A 17,501-nucleotide genomic window follows, 5' to 3' on the forward strand; every position below is an offset into this window, starting at 1 on the left:
TTGCGAGTAGCTCGCATCGGTGCGAGTAGCTCGCATCGTGCGAGTACTCGACTCGACTCGCACAATCGAGCCGAGCTAAGCTCGGCTCGCATTTTCGGGTACTCGCACAGCCCTATCTCCTATACCTCATCTGTGATTCTGGCTTTAGGACAAAGTTGGCCCAGAAGCAGAGATATGATACAAAAATATATAAATGATTTGATGACTTAATTGCACTATTGAACTTATATACTAGCTTTGTGTCACAGTTTTCCAGTTTTTCATAGGAAACCGACTACCGGTAATTTTGACCAGCTGTCGGTAAATTTAACTGCCAGTTTGAGCGTTTTGCCACTACGACGAATGGCGCTATTTTCAAATTTTACGGAGCAGATGATTCGTGTCGCCAATTACATGGTGTCTTATGAGGTATTTGACAAGAATCATTCGTTGTAGTTATTAACTACCATTCGTAAAGCAGGTAATCGTGGATTACATTTCTACAATGATCACCTCCTTCATTTAGACAATTAGGGGAGAGGGTAAATAAACCGATATGAAGAGGCAGACAATTTGCATATAAACGTTCCATCTCTGAAACACGCTAGTAAATCGGCCGCACTACATTCGACACTCCAAGCTTTACCATCTTCATTATCGGACTTTATTATCGGGCGTCATCGTCGAATGTCATTCCAAGTCATGAAAAATATCATTGCAGACATAAATTTGGCGTACGCAAAGCCCGTCAAAAGTAGCGAAAACAAAAGAAACGGTTTCGTAATCATTTTGAAAAGCAATAGGGGGTGGTCAGATCCACTCACCACCAATAGTCTTCAGGAATGAATGCGGACGTAGGCTGTAAAATTTGAAAGCATCGGAGGGACGGGCATTGTAATTTGCAACAATTAAACAGAAAATCAGAACGTTCAGGTTACATCAGTATCATTCCCATTGACCATTTCGAAAAATCCTATCTTCTTGGCCTGTGGCGGACGGATTAGAAATCGGGACAAGAATGATAGAAGCGAAACGCTAACAGAGGGCTCTCTCGAGCTGTCTACGACCCTGAGATTAGTGTAGGCTTTCGCACGAATGGCGGCGTCTGTATCGGATTTTGGTGGGGACAGTTGGGCTCACGTTTCCTGTCTAAGCCGTGGCCAAGTCAGCGGTTGCGATCATGATGGGGATCAGTACCAGCTGACTCGTTCGTCGGGATGTTGGTGCGCGTTCGGTTCGCGTCGCGTCTCTGAGACGTTCGCTATCGTGTTTCCTTTGCCGCGGTTATCGACCACCGAATTGTGCACGGGTAGTCGGGTCTTGGCATAGTCTTCGAGCTTAGGATTGCGCAGGATGGAACGCCGCGTGGCTACGGTGACGAGGACCGTATTGTTTTGAAGGGGACACGTTTACCCACGTGGAACGCGGTGCCAGTTTCATTCGGTGAGTCGACGTTGACCTCGGTGTACGGTGATAAGTGAAGAAGCGTATTATACTAGACTGAGAAAAAAAAAAGGAAAACCGTGTCGACGTGTGTCCTCCTCTCTTCCTTGGCGTGCGGAAGAGACAGGAGAGCACACGTACTCACGACGATGCGGCGAGTGCTCGTGTGTATGCGTTCGACTCTGTGTAACGCGTGCATGTGTGTGTGTGCGCGCGTAGAGACGTGTCGCGTGGAGGGATAAAGAAGTCTAGAAAAGATAGAGCGAGATAGAACGCAAACGGTAACGGAAGAAGGGACAAGGAGAAGCGGAAGGGAGAGAAGGAATAAAGAGTCGCCGGCGGCCGAGTGTGTGTATGTGGAGACGAGAGGAGGGACTCTGTTGTGTTTGATCATCGTGGAAACACGTGGGGTGCGACGTGGGAGAGGGTACCTCCCCCCGACACCATTTAACGAACTTTTTCCTTCCTTCGACAAAACGGTAGGACATTTCCCAAAACAGTGTCTCTCAATCTTGACGATCGATCGTTTCCTTGCCGGACGAGAACGGACCAGTCAGCACTATAGAGAGAGAGAGAGAGAGAGAGACAGACACACAGACACGCGAGGGAGAACATGGTGTGTCTGGGCATCATCCTGTCACGCAAGAATATGCGTGAACGGTAAAAACATGCTGCGCATATACTACATAGCTGTTGTGGCTTGGCGCGCGCGTGCATTGTCGGGCCCTCGTATACGGCAGTGGTAGTGACACACGTTTCCTGTCAGCACGGAAAGGTCGGGGCCGAAGTTCTCGATGGAAAACAATCGTTTCGCGTCGCAACAAACAAACGTTTCTAAGCTGTGGCTTTCCGTCTACGACGCTTCTACCCTCTCGTGGCTGTGCTCTCTGCCTCCGGCTCTGACTATGGGTTCTCTGCCGCGCGTGACGTAATCCATTCAACCGTTTACTACGCAATACGACCGACGATCTTCTCCGTCTCTGTCCCGCCTCGGCCCGATCGCGTACGATCCTCTTTCTCTAGTCTAGTTTCGTCCGTCTCGCTCGATCCCTCTCGATCCCACTCGATCTCGCCCGCGACAACCCTTCTTTTTTTACGATAATGGCGACTCGAGGCACACTCGCCCACGACGTTGTTATTGTCGTATATACTTGGACGCGTGCGAATCCGATCCCTCGGCGGCACATTTCGTGCACGGAATCGACAATAACTCGTCGACCTTTTCGCCAACAGATATGTATGGCGCGTCCTCCGTGGGCGCGCCTTTTTTTCCTGACACGTGGTGTCATACTTTGCGGAAGACGCTACGCGAGCTGCGTCACGCGTGTTTACGAAAATTAGACTCGGGCTTTGGTGGTACGACCTGCACCGATTTGAGGAGAAATTGTTTTAACCCTTTGCCCTCGAAGCCATTTTAACTCTGAAACGAAACATTTCTTACGACCTAGAATATTTTCCTTCTATATATATTTTGTTCATGGTATACATACGGGAATGGTGAAATTTACTCGTACAGTACTGTAATGTTTAGTAATTTATTAAATACGAAGAAATTTAATAATGTGAAAAATATTTTGAAATGTCCGACTCATGAGTTAGTGAAACTTAATGATGCAATGGTCGGGTGTCAAAAAATGATTTTCGATTATATTGCGTCAGAAGTCGTCATACTCGAAACACTGCGTGCGCCATTTTCATAGAATTATGAAATACTTCGAAATCGAATAGCTACTATACATTATAGACATCACTGTGTTCTTGTGTTATTGGTCAAAAGTGCTTAGAATCGGCCATCTTTAAAAACGCGTAATTTTTGAACCAGTGAATTCCTCGCATTATAACTTCGATTTCCGGCATTTTCTCGTCCAGATCTACGGGATTGTATTGAAAAAGATAAAAAATTTTGGTCCCAGAAGGTGAAGTTTAACTGTATTTAAAAATATGTTAATTTGAGTTGATTAAATCCATTTAAGAAAGAATCAAATTAAGAGAATTTAAAAATGTCCGATTTCTATTGGGCTCCAGTTTGGACAATTATACTGCGTCAGAAGTCGGCAAACTCGAAAACTTAAACACTGCGTACGCCATTTTCATAGCAATTAGAAAATACTTCGAAATCGAATTGCCACTATACATTATAGACATCACCGTGTTCTTGTGTTGCCATCCAGTGTCTCCGCACTACGGACGGTACCCTTATTTGTCAAAAATTATTAAAATCGTTGATCTTTAAACACGCATAACTTTTGAACCAGTGAATTCCTCGCATTCAAATTTCGACTTTTGGCATTTTCTCGTCAAGATCTATAGGATTGCATAAAAAGAAGTTACAAATTTTTGGTCCCAGAAGGTGAAGTTTAACCTTCAACTTTTGTAATCGTTATAATTTGTGATCATATTCTCATTACATAGCAAAGAAAAATATTCTAATCATTTTCGGGGGTTAATGGTAACCCCTTTGACTGAATTTGGCAAAAAGATAATTTTTGTACGCTCTGAATGTTTCTAAAATCTTATAATCTTCTTTCGAGTCGGAAGCTTGTTCTGTGCGATATCGTAGATTTAACTCTGCTCCGCGCGGAGACGATTCCAGATCCGCTTTACAATTCAAACCGTTATTATCTTGTTCCCTCGGAACATTCAGATATCCCTAATTAAATGGAGAAAAGACAAAGCCCTCTCTTTGAGGTAGGATAATCCCGTTCGCGGGACGCGCACCAACAACCTGTTTGAGGTGCGATAAGGTAAACACTCGCGGCGCGTGGTCTGCAGCCGGTATAACTCGACGGTTTAGCCTTCGACGAGCAGTTTCCTCCTTCATTGAATTTTTTACTCGTCGTTCGATCAACTGCGCCTCGCAAACACGCTCGAATTATCTTCTTCGCAAAATACCCGTTCATCTTCGGCAAAAATCGATCGAACGTATCTCATAAATATTCTTTCAGTTAATGTTCAGGAACATTTCTAATACGATCACGACTACACTGCGGATTGTAAGCATTCATAACAGAAATTCATAGAAGAAAGAGAAAACTGTGGACTACAGTCCTCTTAAACAATTCTTCCACCACGAAATTATACAGGCTTTTGTACGGTGGTGGAGCGTCCATTTGCATTTAATTTCTGTTTCTTACGATCGACTTAGGCAACTTTCATTTCGCAATCGACCTCAGTCGCTTAGATCCTTCTGATTTTCGAGTCTCTCGATGTCGTTTTTGAGATTCTGGTCACGTTCTAAATTTAAAAAATTAAAAAGAAAATAAAATTATTTTAGGTCCAGCCAAGCCAGGAGAAATAATATTTTTCATCTGAGACGCCTCACCTGGCTTTAAGGGTCATTTTAGGATCAATAGTTTTATGAAAACATTTCTCATAAAACATTTGTTTAGATTTGTATCAGTACCCATGATTTTTTTTGTTAACAATCGGATCACTATACTTTATTTTTCGTTCAAGAATTTGGTATTTTCACGAACTTGATGGTCGCTTCGCTTCAACTCGTGAGTAACCAACTGAACCGGTCAACCGACTACTGCCGATAACAATTATGACGCGCAGAGTCTCCTTCCGAACAATGGAAGTGAGACTCGTAAACAAAATTCAAACTTGCCGTAAACTATCGGCCTTCGAAAAACACATTCGCGTAATGTCGAATATATTTGAGAAAAACACGGAGAGGGTCAGGTGTCCGAAACAATCCCCGGGGCGAATTAAGGGGTACAATTTTCGACTTTGAAAAATGCGTTCATTATACGCCGAATACATTTGACAAAAACACGGAGAGGGTTGGCTGTCCGAAATAATCCCCGGGGCGAAGTAAGGGGAAAAGAACGGGATTCGGAGGGACCGCTGTCGCGGCGAGACACCACGAGGTGTCTTGTGAAATCCTCGAAGCCTTGAAGAAGTACCGGCTAAGCGACGACGAGGAAAAAGAGAATTAGCGTGTTGCGTGTTTTGCAATCGACCGCCGTGATACGATACACAAAAGCCACGCATCGATCGCGCAGAGAGGCGCTCTCCTGTTCCCCTTGCGACGCACTCGTTCAATTACACGGAGAAAAAGTTATTATAGCTCCTCCACCGCGCGATTTCATTCGAAAACTAACAATTTTTGTTGTGGTTGTTGTTTTGGTTTGCATAGCAAAAGTTCGACTCTCCGCGAGAGCACGAAACGATTCGGATAGGAACTTTTTCAATCAAATCGAAAATTGGCGCGAATAGCTTTCATCAATTTGTTGAAAGTCGCAGAATTTCAATGGGAACGATTTCTGATTTTTCAACAGATCGTCCAGCTACGTATTCAGGAGTATGCCGACCGATCTGGGATGTGGCAGCGGTGCTCCCATAAATGATTGCGCTGCCGATGTGTCATCGTCGCGGCACGAATCCGCTGCCAGGAATGCTTCTCTATCTGTGAGACATGTGAGTAACTCTATGTGAAAGCTCCAGCATGTAAAAGACCGAGACCAGCTGGACAAAACTGTATTTTGTCGTCCCGTTGTATTCCCTTGTTTCGAATTTATTTCAAATTATTCGAAAATCCGAAATTATTTCGAATGTAATCTGATTAATTTTGACTGTACCGGATACCGTAAAATACCTGATCGTTATGTCAATATTAAACTGCGGATTGTATGCATTTAAAATTATTTTACATTATCTGTCAAAAACGCTTAAAATCGCTCATCTTAACGCATAACTTTTCAACCAGTGAATTCCTCGCGTTACAACTTCGATTTCTGGCATTTTCTCGTCAAGATCTACAGGATTATATTTAAAAAAGTTCAAAATTTTCGGTCCCAGAAGGTGAAGTTTAACGGAATTTAAAAATACGTTAACTTTAGTCGATTAAATCCATTGAAGAAAGGAGCAAATTAAAAGGGGATGTCCAATTTCTATTGCCCGTTTTGTACACTGTTTTTATTTCGCACAAGCAGCCGGCTCATTATGTTGCAGCAGAGAGTAATCAGGTGTTTCAATGTATCTGGAAGCGGAACGAACGAATTTCCACCGGCGCGGCATACACGACCGGAGCGCAGCGTCTCGGAAATATGTCTTGCAAGTTCCGAGTTAATCCGAGCAAAATTGACAAAGTTGCAAGCGTTTAATGGCCTCGAAAACCTCCTTCGCAGTTTTCGAGCACTTCGCCGCGCCTCGTCGGGGCTGGAATTGTTCCTATCTGATGATGCAGAGAAACACGGCGAGCAAGAAATAATTCAGTTTTTAATTTGATTTTCACCGTTGATAAAGCGCGATTGCTGGCGCAATCGTTCCGAGGCTTTTTGGAACCGTAGAAAATAGAACTGAGATCATGACCGATGCATTTTTGATGTATTCCGAGCGCATTCCGACCTGGCACTTGACATCGTTCGGCGCGGTGCTTCGAAACCGTACCCCTCGTTTCGCACGGGCAATAACAATTCAATTTTTCACCGCGAAAAGTCCCGGACGGCCCTGCCGTTTTCGATTCGCGAAACGATTTGTCCAGAAATAATTTCTCGCGTCTCTTCGGCACACTTTCCTCCTCGGTTTGCTTTCGTTGGCTCTGCCCCGAAGGCTATATAGTTTGATTCGGGAAGCACATATATCAATCACGTGCTCGAGGACGGAACCACGACGTGTCGACTTTGTATCGCTTCTTCTGCGTATCGCAACGACGTTTTGTCTGGCGGTGATTTTTTGCACACATGCGTACCAACTCGCGCAATCAGAGCTCACTATCTCTACCACGTGCGCCAACAACTGTGACATCTCATTCTTCAGGACACAATTCTCTTTAATCACTCGATCCGAGCTTCCATTTGAAGTTTCATTACCAATGAAATTTTCGTATTACGCAGATTCGGAGATCTTTATTCATAATAAAATGTGTCTGCATCAAGTGCAAGAGTTAACACTAGGCTATTTCTAATATTATTAATTTACGATTATTGGAAAGATGCATCCATGAGGAATTATTCAACATATTAATTTCTTCAGATGTATGTTATTTTAAAAAATGGCTAAATTTCTTGTTATTTGTATAATGTGGAGTAGTCACTTCTAGTGCTGCAAAAGTAATATATTGATAATATTGAATGATCACTAGGCTATTTCTAATATTATTCATTTACGATTATTGGAAAGATGCATCCATGAGGAATTATTCAACATATTAATTTCTTCAGATGTATGTTATTTAAAAACACGGCTAAACTTCTTGCTATTTTTATAATGTGTAGTCACTTCTAGTGCTGCAAAAGTAATATATTGATGCTGTGAATGATCACTAGGCTATTTCTAATATTATTAATTTACGATTATTGGAAAGATGCATCCATGAGGAATTATTCAACACATTAATTTCTTTAGATATATTTTATTAAAATGTATGGCTAAACTTCTTGTTATTTTTACAATGTGGAGTAGTCACTCCTAGTGCTCTCCTAGTGCTGTAATATATTGATGCTATTGAATGATTGAAAAATTTCTCTTGGTTTAAATCGCACAAACTCGTTTTTGTGGATTTCGGCTGATCGAAGACAACGAACGCGCGAATTTCGCTACAGCTAATCAGCGTTTGATAGCAGGTTACTCGGTTTATGTAACGCGAGTCGATTTCGAAAAATCAACGCAACATTCGCGTAACAGATACCTTGGTCGCGATAACGTTATCGTGTGCCACCGGCCGTGCAATCTCTCGGCTCTTCGCGATGATTTGTTGCTCTTCTCATGAATGAAATTGGACTTCGTTTTCTTTCATTCGTGACTTCGAACCGCGCGAACGTAATCGCCCCGACGTTCGCGCTAAATCCACGGAAAGCCTTCTTACAGGAGGATAGCCCTCTAACTCTCGGACGGCGGGAACATTCTTATAACTATAATGATTGATGATGTCTAGGATCATTCACTGCTTCGTTTAGCAATTTTTTAAAACGTATTTTGGACGGCAGAAACATTTTCGAGGATACGCAGGAATGTATAACTTGTGTAATTTTGATTATTTTTATTGGAAAAAAATCAGACTTGTACTCCAAATACCCACGGACATGCGTGAAAAATTGTGATGCAGAAGGTTCGACAGTTCTGCTAAAAAAAATTCCCAAATATTGGGAAACTTGGCACTCGAAGTTTCCCTGAAAACGTGTTGTATAAAAATATTTATAACTAATAGAATTTTTGTTGTTTCCACTTTAAAAAAATCACGAATGCACCTCCAATACCGATGAACACGTGTGCAAAATCCCAATGCAAGAGGTTCGTTAGTTTCTCCGAAAGAAATTCCCGAAAATTGGCAAACGTGGCACTCGAAGCCATAGTACCCCCTTAAAACGTGATCTATAGAAATATTTACAGCTCATACAGTTTTTGTTGTTTCTATTTTAAACAAATCACGAATGCACCTCCAATACCCCTGAACATGTGTGCAAAATCCCAATACAAAAGGTTCATTAGTTTAAAAAAAAAAAATTGCCCAAAAATTGGCAAATGTGGCATTCCAAAGCCCCCCTTGAAACGTGATCTATAAAAATGTATATAACTCATGCAATTTTTATTGTTTCCACTTTTGAAAAATCACGAATGCACCTCCAATACCCCTGAACGTGTGTGCAAAATCCCAATGCAAAAGGTTTAACATTTCTCGAGAAAAAAAATTGCTAAAAATTCGCGAAAAAGCGGCCTTGAAAATACGAATGCCCCCTTAAGGGCTCGTGTCGCGGCGACGAAACAGAGGCGCGTGGGTGGTCGATTCTTCACGCATTTTCTCACGGTGATTCTTGCTAGACTCGCTTCCGCATTCCCAACGTCTGAAAATAGATCGGCGATCGATCCATGGGGGTCGGGAGAAAATGGGAGGGAGACAGACAGACAGAGAGAGAGAGAGAGAGAGAGAGAGAGAGAGAGAGAGAGCCTCCGCCTTTGATTTACGATTTATATCGACAGAGGGGACGTGTCCAGGTTCCTCATCGCTCCAGACCAAATCCCAAAGTCATTAACCCCTCGCGCGTGCATTTAACTGGCCACCTATTGTGCGCTGGACGATCTCTCAAATCAGCATTCCGGTTATGTAGATGCACCGCGTACGCAAAATCTCGGGTTCGAGATTTGGTGTCTGGTTTCGGGCGATTATTGGCGAGAATAGGCTCGTTTTCCGACGTCCGTTACCCTCAACCCGACACAATGTTGCTTATCGCATCTGCCATGCACCTGGGACAGCTTTACGCGAAAAAAAGTCGACCAGCTTTCGTATAATTATTATCCTCGGGCATCTCCGATCTCCACTTCGAGTGTGATTCGACACGTTTTCCTCGTCGATACTCTTTCTAACCAACCTTCATGCATAATTCCACTATAGATTCCTGAGTAACGTTCGTCCATTGTTGTTTTACTCTGAACAATGAAGCATTCCCTCCCTTTTTATTTCAGGCGGTGGTTCATCTGATGGTACAAGCTGCAGAGGCGAATCCACGTGACAAAACAAGTCGAGAAAAAAGAATAATGTTTTCTCGTTTGACGCCTCGTTTTCGAGAAAATCGAGTTCGAAAGTTCAACGAGTACGCGCGTCTGGGCATGACCGACTGATTCTACTTACTGCAATTACGAAGGCTCGCGAACCCGTTAATCTTCAAACTCGTCTGTCTCGAAAACCAGGCGTCATACAAGAAAATGCTATTCCTTCTCTTCGACTTGTTTTCAAATGTACAGTCATCACACAGCTGCTTGTACCATGATTTCTGTAGAAACCTGTATAACGCAATCACGGCCCCATAAGTAGCTTAGCTGGCCCATGTGGAATAGCTTAGAAACAGTGCGGTTACATACCGGGAAATCGTTGCAACGGTTAAACTTCACCTTATGGGACCAAAAATTTTCTACTCCTTTTTATATAATTCTGTAGTTATTGACGAGAAAATGGTGCCCTGTCCCGCTCTACGGGCGGAGCCTTTATCTGTCAAAAACGCTTATAATCGCTCGTAACTTTTGAACCAGTGGATTCCTCGCATCAAAACTTCGACTTTGGCCATTTTCTCGTCAAGATCTACAGGATTGTACAAAAAAAAGTTACAAATTTTTGGTCCCAGAAAGTGAAGTTCAACCCGCGTACATGTTAATGAAGCGTGTAATGCATAGACAGCGGATCTTTGTGCAGAACAGAAATGTTCTAACCGAATTGAAACAAACTGGAGTGAAATAGAAATTATCTAGTGTTTTTATTGTTTTATCGTTGTTGTCATTGGTGCACTGTCTAGCGATTTATACATAAATTTCGACGTTGCATCGAGTGTAGCCAATTCGGTTAGTATCGGCGAATAGGTTCAGAGAACGCTTTGAGTGTCGTAGTGACTTTTTAACTTTTGTTTCACTCTCGGGGCGGCCGCCTGTTAATCAAAGCGTTAATTTCGTCGATTGCGTTCCGGAACTTGGAACGAAGGGAGGAGAGAACGGCTCGGGATCGATTCGCCGGTGGATGTTTAAACAAAACCATAATTTCAGTTCGTTATCGCGGTTAGCAGAGGATAGAGGCAGGTTCATAAACATATCCCTCCGCTTTCAGAGCTTTCGATTTGTATGCTCATCGTTCGATTGCCCGGGAATCGATGAACGGTTCGCAAACAACTCGAGATGAGACTCCGGAGCCCCATGTGTGCTCTCCTCCGTTCTGCTCTTTTTTGACCGTTTCTGCTTTGTGGAATCCTGTGCCACATTTTCGTAGCTCGTGCCACATTCCTCGCGACAGCCGAATGAATATTCCACGGTGAGTTCGTTTCGCTAAAATCATGGGTCTACCGAGTGGAATTTGATCAGGTTGTTCGTTTCGCCTGGGAATACCCGAGTGTTTCGCATTAGTCGACGAATCTTTCTGCATTTGTGGCAAACTTACAAAGTACTAGTAGTGTCGTCAAGGTCACCTTCATTCTTTCAAACGGCACTTTGTATTTTTGACTCGACAGTATTATAGCCCGTATCAAGACGAATTTGGCGACCCAGTATACCATGACCTTCGGATGACCTTGAAGGCAGAGAAATGAACATTTCAACAAGAAATGACAGTCTTGAATGGGTGACAGTAACTTGCGTTTATTATTAAGACACGAAATTACATTCAATTCAGGAACCTTGACTAAATGAGTGCAAAACGATTTCGTGAAAAAGTTGCATCAAATGTTCGAAATGTGATCCATGTTGTTGTAGACACAATCCCGTTCTACGTAGTCAGTTTCCATTGGTTGCTCTTACGATACTGTCGTAGCGAAGTTCTTCGCATCGTGTACGAATTCGCTGCTTTAAATGTTCCTTATTTTTTACTGGAACAGCATAAACCATCGACAGTAAATGACCCCGTCAAAAAAATCCAGTGATGACAAATCAGGTGATCGTGATGGCCAAGCTAGAGTTATTATCACCCATTCCAGCAGACTGTCATTTTCTGTTGAAATTTTCATTTCTTTGCCTTCAAGGTCACCCGAAGGTCATGGTATGCGTCTCGACACGGGCCATAATACTGTTAAGTCGAAAATACAAAAAATGAAGGTGACCTTGACAATACTAAAACAAAAAATTTGTTTTCGAACTTTTTTTATTGCGATCTACAGCCAATCGAAAACTGATCAACTTTTGTTGAAAATATTTGTTTGTCAGATTATCGCAGGTACTTGAGAAATCGTGGGACACCCTGTCTAATAAATAAACAAATAATAATGTAAATAAGGATCTGTAGTTTAATCCCTTCTGCAGGCTAACGTTGAATAAGGCTTAATAATAATTAAGGCCACATAATTCTTCGAATCAGCGAAGCTTTACGATCGCAATCGGATCCGCAATTGTACAGTGCTTCGCCATTAACGTTTACAAATTGATCCGCAACTGTGTCGGATTTGCGTTTCCGCAAAAATTTCAGCTGGTTCGCAGCAGGTTTTAATCCGCGGATCGGATCGGATCTGATCGGCGGAGCTCTGAAATGACGAGTGATTCTCGCGGCGTTTGTTAACGAGACGATTGTGATTCAGTTGAATCCGACGGATCGAGTAGTCTGGCGGTCGTTATCCCATCGAAATTTTCCAACGGGTCAGACGGAAAATTCGCTCGAACAGGGACACGGTCGCGTGACGAAGAGGAACGCGAACGCTAACGCGGCCACGGGGGGAAGATAATACCGGATTATTTCTAGATGCGTAAATTATATTTGCCCACGTAAACAACAACGCGACGCCGACGCCGACAGAGCCAAAAATTGCATCGTGTTGCGTCAGCCTCAACCGCTTGCGTCACCAGGCTTGTTTGCTCCTGGAAGGGCTTACGGTCATAGTCGCCAGATCGAGACTCGTGTCCCCCACTCCAACTTCCCCTTCTACCGCGCTACCCCCCACCACGTTTCCGCCCAGTCACGTGACGCGTTCCGTCGTGCATTGGTCACGTCACGAGACTGAACCGGTACTGGCAGGGAGAGGGGGTAACCTTTGCCCCTCGTGCCACCTCCCCTCATCTGCCGTCTATGTGTCGTCAGAACCTACTGGCTGGACCACTATCAAATTATGGCTCACTGTCGGTTATTCTTTTTTGACAAACAACTGTGAATGAAATTCTTCATTTCATGGGGGTTTTTATTGTTTGCATGGACGGAGAGCCCCCCCCCTCCCCCTCACGGTTTCTCGCAAGGGGAACGAAGTGTTTCCTCCTGTTCTCCGACGTCGTCTCGAATTCCTGTGCAGAGTAAGCGATAAGAGAAAAGGGGCCAGGCACGAGCCAATCTCCCGCTTATCCGCTCGTTATCAGCGCCGCGTCGAATTATGAATGGGCGGAATCGTGCCAGTTCGAATTTAAGATCCTGCTGCACAGCTTGTCGTATAAAAAGGAATCTCCATAAACTGGAAATCCGGTTCTCTCTAATTCACATTTTATTAACTCTGCGATCGCGCGCTTGTTTGCATCGCGTGCTCGGATATCTCGCAATGTTCGGTGCACGAAAAAATTTTAATAATAAATAAAAAAAGAAAATATCGTTGTGTAACGTGATACATATCTGAAATCGCTTTCGCTGTTGATGTGCATCAAGAATTCTTTTTCACGGAAAGTCGAGCGAGTCGTTTTAGCCCTTTGCACTCGAAGCTATTTTAACTCCGGAACGATACATCTCTTCCGAGCTAGAATATTTCCCTTTTATATATATATATTTTTTTTCATGTTGTATATATGAAAATGGTGCAATTTCCTCGCACAATACTGAAGCGTTTAGTAATTTTATTAAATACAAACAAATTTGATAATGTAAAAAATATTTTGAATAATGATACAGCAATTTTTAGCGGCGCCTTGCAGTCGCCATTCGAGCGCAAAGGTAAAATAGATAAAATAAAAAAAGAAAAAATAGATTCTCGAAAGTTACGTTTCCACGGGACCCCCTCGAGGTCTCCCCCTTGTAATTCGACATGCCTCGGACCGTTTCAATAACAAATTGAACGACGGATACCAGGAAACACGTTCGTTACCCGTTTCCTGTTCACTCCCCGCCTCTCGATTTCACCGATTATTATTGATTGCCGTCGGATAATGAAGAGAACGCGGCGGAACATTCAATAACAAGACCAACCGCAATTCATTTTCTCCTTCGCCGCGTTCGTTTAATGGCAGCCGAGCGAATGGGTCCACGATCTCCCGAAATATTCCCCGTTGGTCCGTTAACGCGCAATGAAACTCGCCGCGTTCCACGTAACGAAGAACATTAACGATCGTGTTATTCTTATCAAAATGTACCGGCGTCGTCTTTCTGTAAAAATGTGCGTACGCAAGTCAACGGCCGACTAATTAAGTCTACGGGTCCTGTTAACCCTAGCACTCCCAAGCCGTCACGCGGATTCCCGGGGGAAGGGGGGGGGGGGGTTCCCCGAACCCATACACTTTACTCATTTCACCTAAAAAAAAATTGTTTTCTAAAGAAAAATTTTGTGATATTTAAGTGTCTGATACTTTATGAACGTTTTACATTTAGATGAGTATTTATAAAATAGAAAGTAGATACAACGAGTGCTCGATATATGTCAACAACACGGGTCTTGCCAGCGACGTGTATCGTACAGGAGACATACCCGAGTCATGCTTACACTCCTCGGCGTCCGAGGCCTCTCGACCTTCGCGGCCCTTCACAAGGTATACCCCGCGGTAGTGGGGATAATTCCGCGACGTTTATCATCCAGGCCTCGGCGACATATATAGAGAAATCACTGCATATCGTGTTTAGTGCCATTTTAATCAGAAAAATGTCACGAATAAGTTGGTGGAAGTCCCATAAAAAAATTAAGAAATTTTGTAATTGGATTAGCAGTGGTGTATAACTCACCTCTCTCGGAATGAAAATTCTGTGATTTAATTCTTACTTCTGGGATTATTTGTTATTCTTTGGAGGTAACAGGAGCATTGGGGTCCGAAAATGCCATACATCTAAGGGAAAACTTTGGTTACTATTTGTTAATTATTTATTAATTAATCGCACCCCTTTGGAACTCCACTGTCGTACAATTTTATATCATTTTTTGTTTTTATTATCTCGATATTTAATTACGATTCAGTCACGAGTGACTCAAACATAGCATACGGTTAAAGGGAACATAGTTATGATGATTGACTGAACAACATTTTATCGAGCATTTTTAAAGGATCGTGTCGATTCGGGGAGCACACTTCTTCAAATATTTTTAAATTCTGGAATTGTTTTCACCGCGTCGGTCGGCAGCTGAACACCCGTCAGTTGCACGTACAGAAAAAAATTTGTTCCGCTGTCGGTGGAGCCACATAAAAATCATAAAATGATCGCAATAACGACTCTAACTATGTTGCTCGTATTCGGGAATCGTGCGCACGCACGTTCGTGACCGACACCGGGACGGAAACAGTCGCGGTCTTTTTGGAACTTTCTGTGAATTTCTCAGGCCCGGGAGACAATATTTTAACTTCAACTTCGTTCCCGGAATTCGTTTCCTTCTCCGTTTGAATCGCTTGGGTAACATTCACTTTCGATATTCTGGACCCCGGGGGAGGGATAATGATCATGACTGTTAGATTCCAAGGACTCTGACCGTTACAGGCGTCGTACGCCGTGTGGTGTCCGACATTTTTCATTCATGAAGTGTAGGGTTTGAGGATGAGAATTCATTCAGAATTTTGTGGTCCTTCGTAAAAATATTTAAACTGGTTATTTAGACCTCTGTTTCGGGATTGAGCAGTGTTTGTAAATGAAGCGACGACAGAGAGCACGCATCATACGTCGTGACACACGTATCCTACCGATTATTGAAATTCATTTTGTGTCTAGCATTTGTCCAAGACGACACGGCGTGTTCCACAAATAGGTCGTCGGAATTTAATGGGTTAAGTGATCGTTTAGTGCCACGGGTCTGACAATGACTACTACGGTCACAGGGAGTGTGACCTAAAAGGAATATCGCTCGAGCGTAATGCACCCATTATAATGCAATTTACATGCGAGATAGTTTCTAGAAAAATATTCGAGGTCATTCGTATTTTTAAAGCAATCAACTCTTTCGTTGGAATCCCCATCGCGCACAGATTACCCCAGCGAGCAATTTCCTACGAATTTGCCGCCACAATTTGTCCACAAATTCCGATCCATCTGCTCGGTATTCGAGTGGAAAGTTTGCACGCAGAACTCCATGCCAAATCAAGAGCAAATCGATGCCAAACCTTGGCTTCGTTGTAGAGGGCAGGTCGGTCGCACTAGGAACCTAACCTTGCTCTGAGAGTAAACCTTGCTGTAGGAGGGGGAAACGGAATTAAATTATTGAAAATGTATGGAACTTGAAATTATATAATTTAGAAGTTTAAATAAAATTCTGTTTTTCTCCTGCAGCCAGGTTTAATTCGATTTTGCCCGATGTGGAGTCGTGGAGCAAAGTCTTAGTGCTGCCCTCTACGAAGCCAAGGTTTCGCCTCGATTTGGCATGGATCCTTGGCACCGAACTTTGCAGCCAAATAGGAATTAAATTCTGCTGCTCCTAAGCAGGTTTTGGTACCAAATTGACCGCCTTCTGCTCGCAAACTACGATGCGAACGTTGCGCAAAATTTTCTCGAAACAGATTTGGCTAACTGGGACCATAACGACATTTATCTTGGCAGAAGAATGCTGTAGACCGGGAACCTTTACGCGAAATCAAAATTATTATATTTTTAAATGTGTTCAGTAGCTTGAAAATTACGTAACAATATTTTTAAATTCTTCGGATATTTTCACCGTTTTAAATTACAGTCTACTCGTTTTTGTCGTGAACGCGTAAAACCCCGTCTAATAATCACCCAATCATAAAAAATAAAAGCTGGATCATTTCGTTCATCATAATCACGATCTATATAATTGCCAGTGGTCTGCCATGTTCACTGACAACATTCCCGTAAACGCGCAATAGATCTTTTAGAGCGAGCTTTCACTATCGACAAATCCACCAAACCGTCTGTTCGTTTGTTTCCAGGCCGACTGCAGCCATGAGGGCCAAGAAGTTCTTCATCTTCAACAAGAAGCTACTCTGAACGATGCCGCGATGTGAGCATCGGTGTTGCTTCGAGAAAGACTTAGCTAGAAGTCGTTCGCGTTTCTGGAGCAATCGAAGTGTCCCTCGGCAGGACTCCGCCGGGATCCTGAGGAATCGTTCGATCCACCACGGTCCACGGAAGGAGAGGAAGAGTTACACACGAAGAGCTGCATAAAATCTACAGGTCCTCCTTAGACTATCAATTTCTGTCCCCTTCCAGTGGGGAATCGTCAAATCTCGTCACTTAGCAACCTCGGTTCACGGGAGAAGAGGAAGTGTTAGACGCGAAGAGCTGAATGACATCTAGAGGTCAAGGACCTCCTCAGGGCGTCACTTTTGCTAGATAGCTAGATAGTCAAGATCCTTGCGAAGAGGTCAAGGTCCTTGCGAAGAGGCCAAGGTCCTTGCAAAGAGGCTAAGGTCCTAGCAAAGCTTGCAGGGTCCCTTCCCTTGAGTAATCGTCCACGGCGCACAGAAATCTAGAGATCCCCTTGAAGCTTCCTTCGCGAAGGGTTTCTTTCGCAGAAGAAGGAGAAGCTTAGGGGATCGGGGTAGAGGTC

At 43.3% G+C, this 17,501-nt stretch overlaps 1 long non-coding RNA gene across 2 annotated transcripts; it reads left to right on the plus strand.

The window, feature by feature from the left end:
* The first annotated feature begins 1,196 nt into the window (after positions 1 to 1,196).
* LOC143360893 (uncharacterized) lies at positions 1,197 to 17,498 on the plus strand. 2 transcript variants are annotated; one of them, XR_013083366.1, is made up of 3 exons: positions 1,197 to 1,422; positions 5,706 to 5,844; positions 16,882 to 17,498. It is a non-coding gene; the product is annotated as an uncharacterized LOC143360893 (long non-coding RNA). The 2 variants fall into 2 exon arrangements; XR_013083365.1 differs by lacking the exon at positions 1,197 to 1,422 and adding an exon at positions 1,633 to 1,901.
* The last annotated feature ends 3 nt before the right edge of the window (positions 17,499 to 17,501 follow it).

This window comes from Halictus rubicundus, chromosome 14 (genome assembly GCF_050948215.1).
Source record: "Halictus rubicundus isolate RS-2024b chromosome 14, iyHalRubi1_principal, whole genome shotgun sequence".
Lineage (NCBI taxonomy): Eukaryota > Metazoa > Arthropoda > Insecta > Hymenoptera > Halictidae > Halictus > Halictus rubicundus.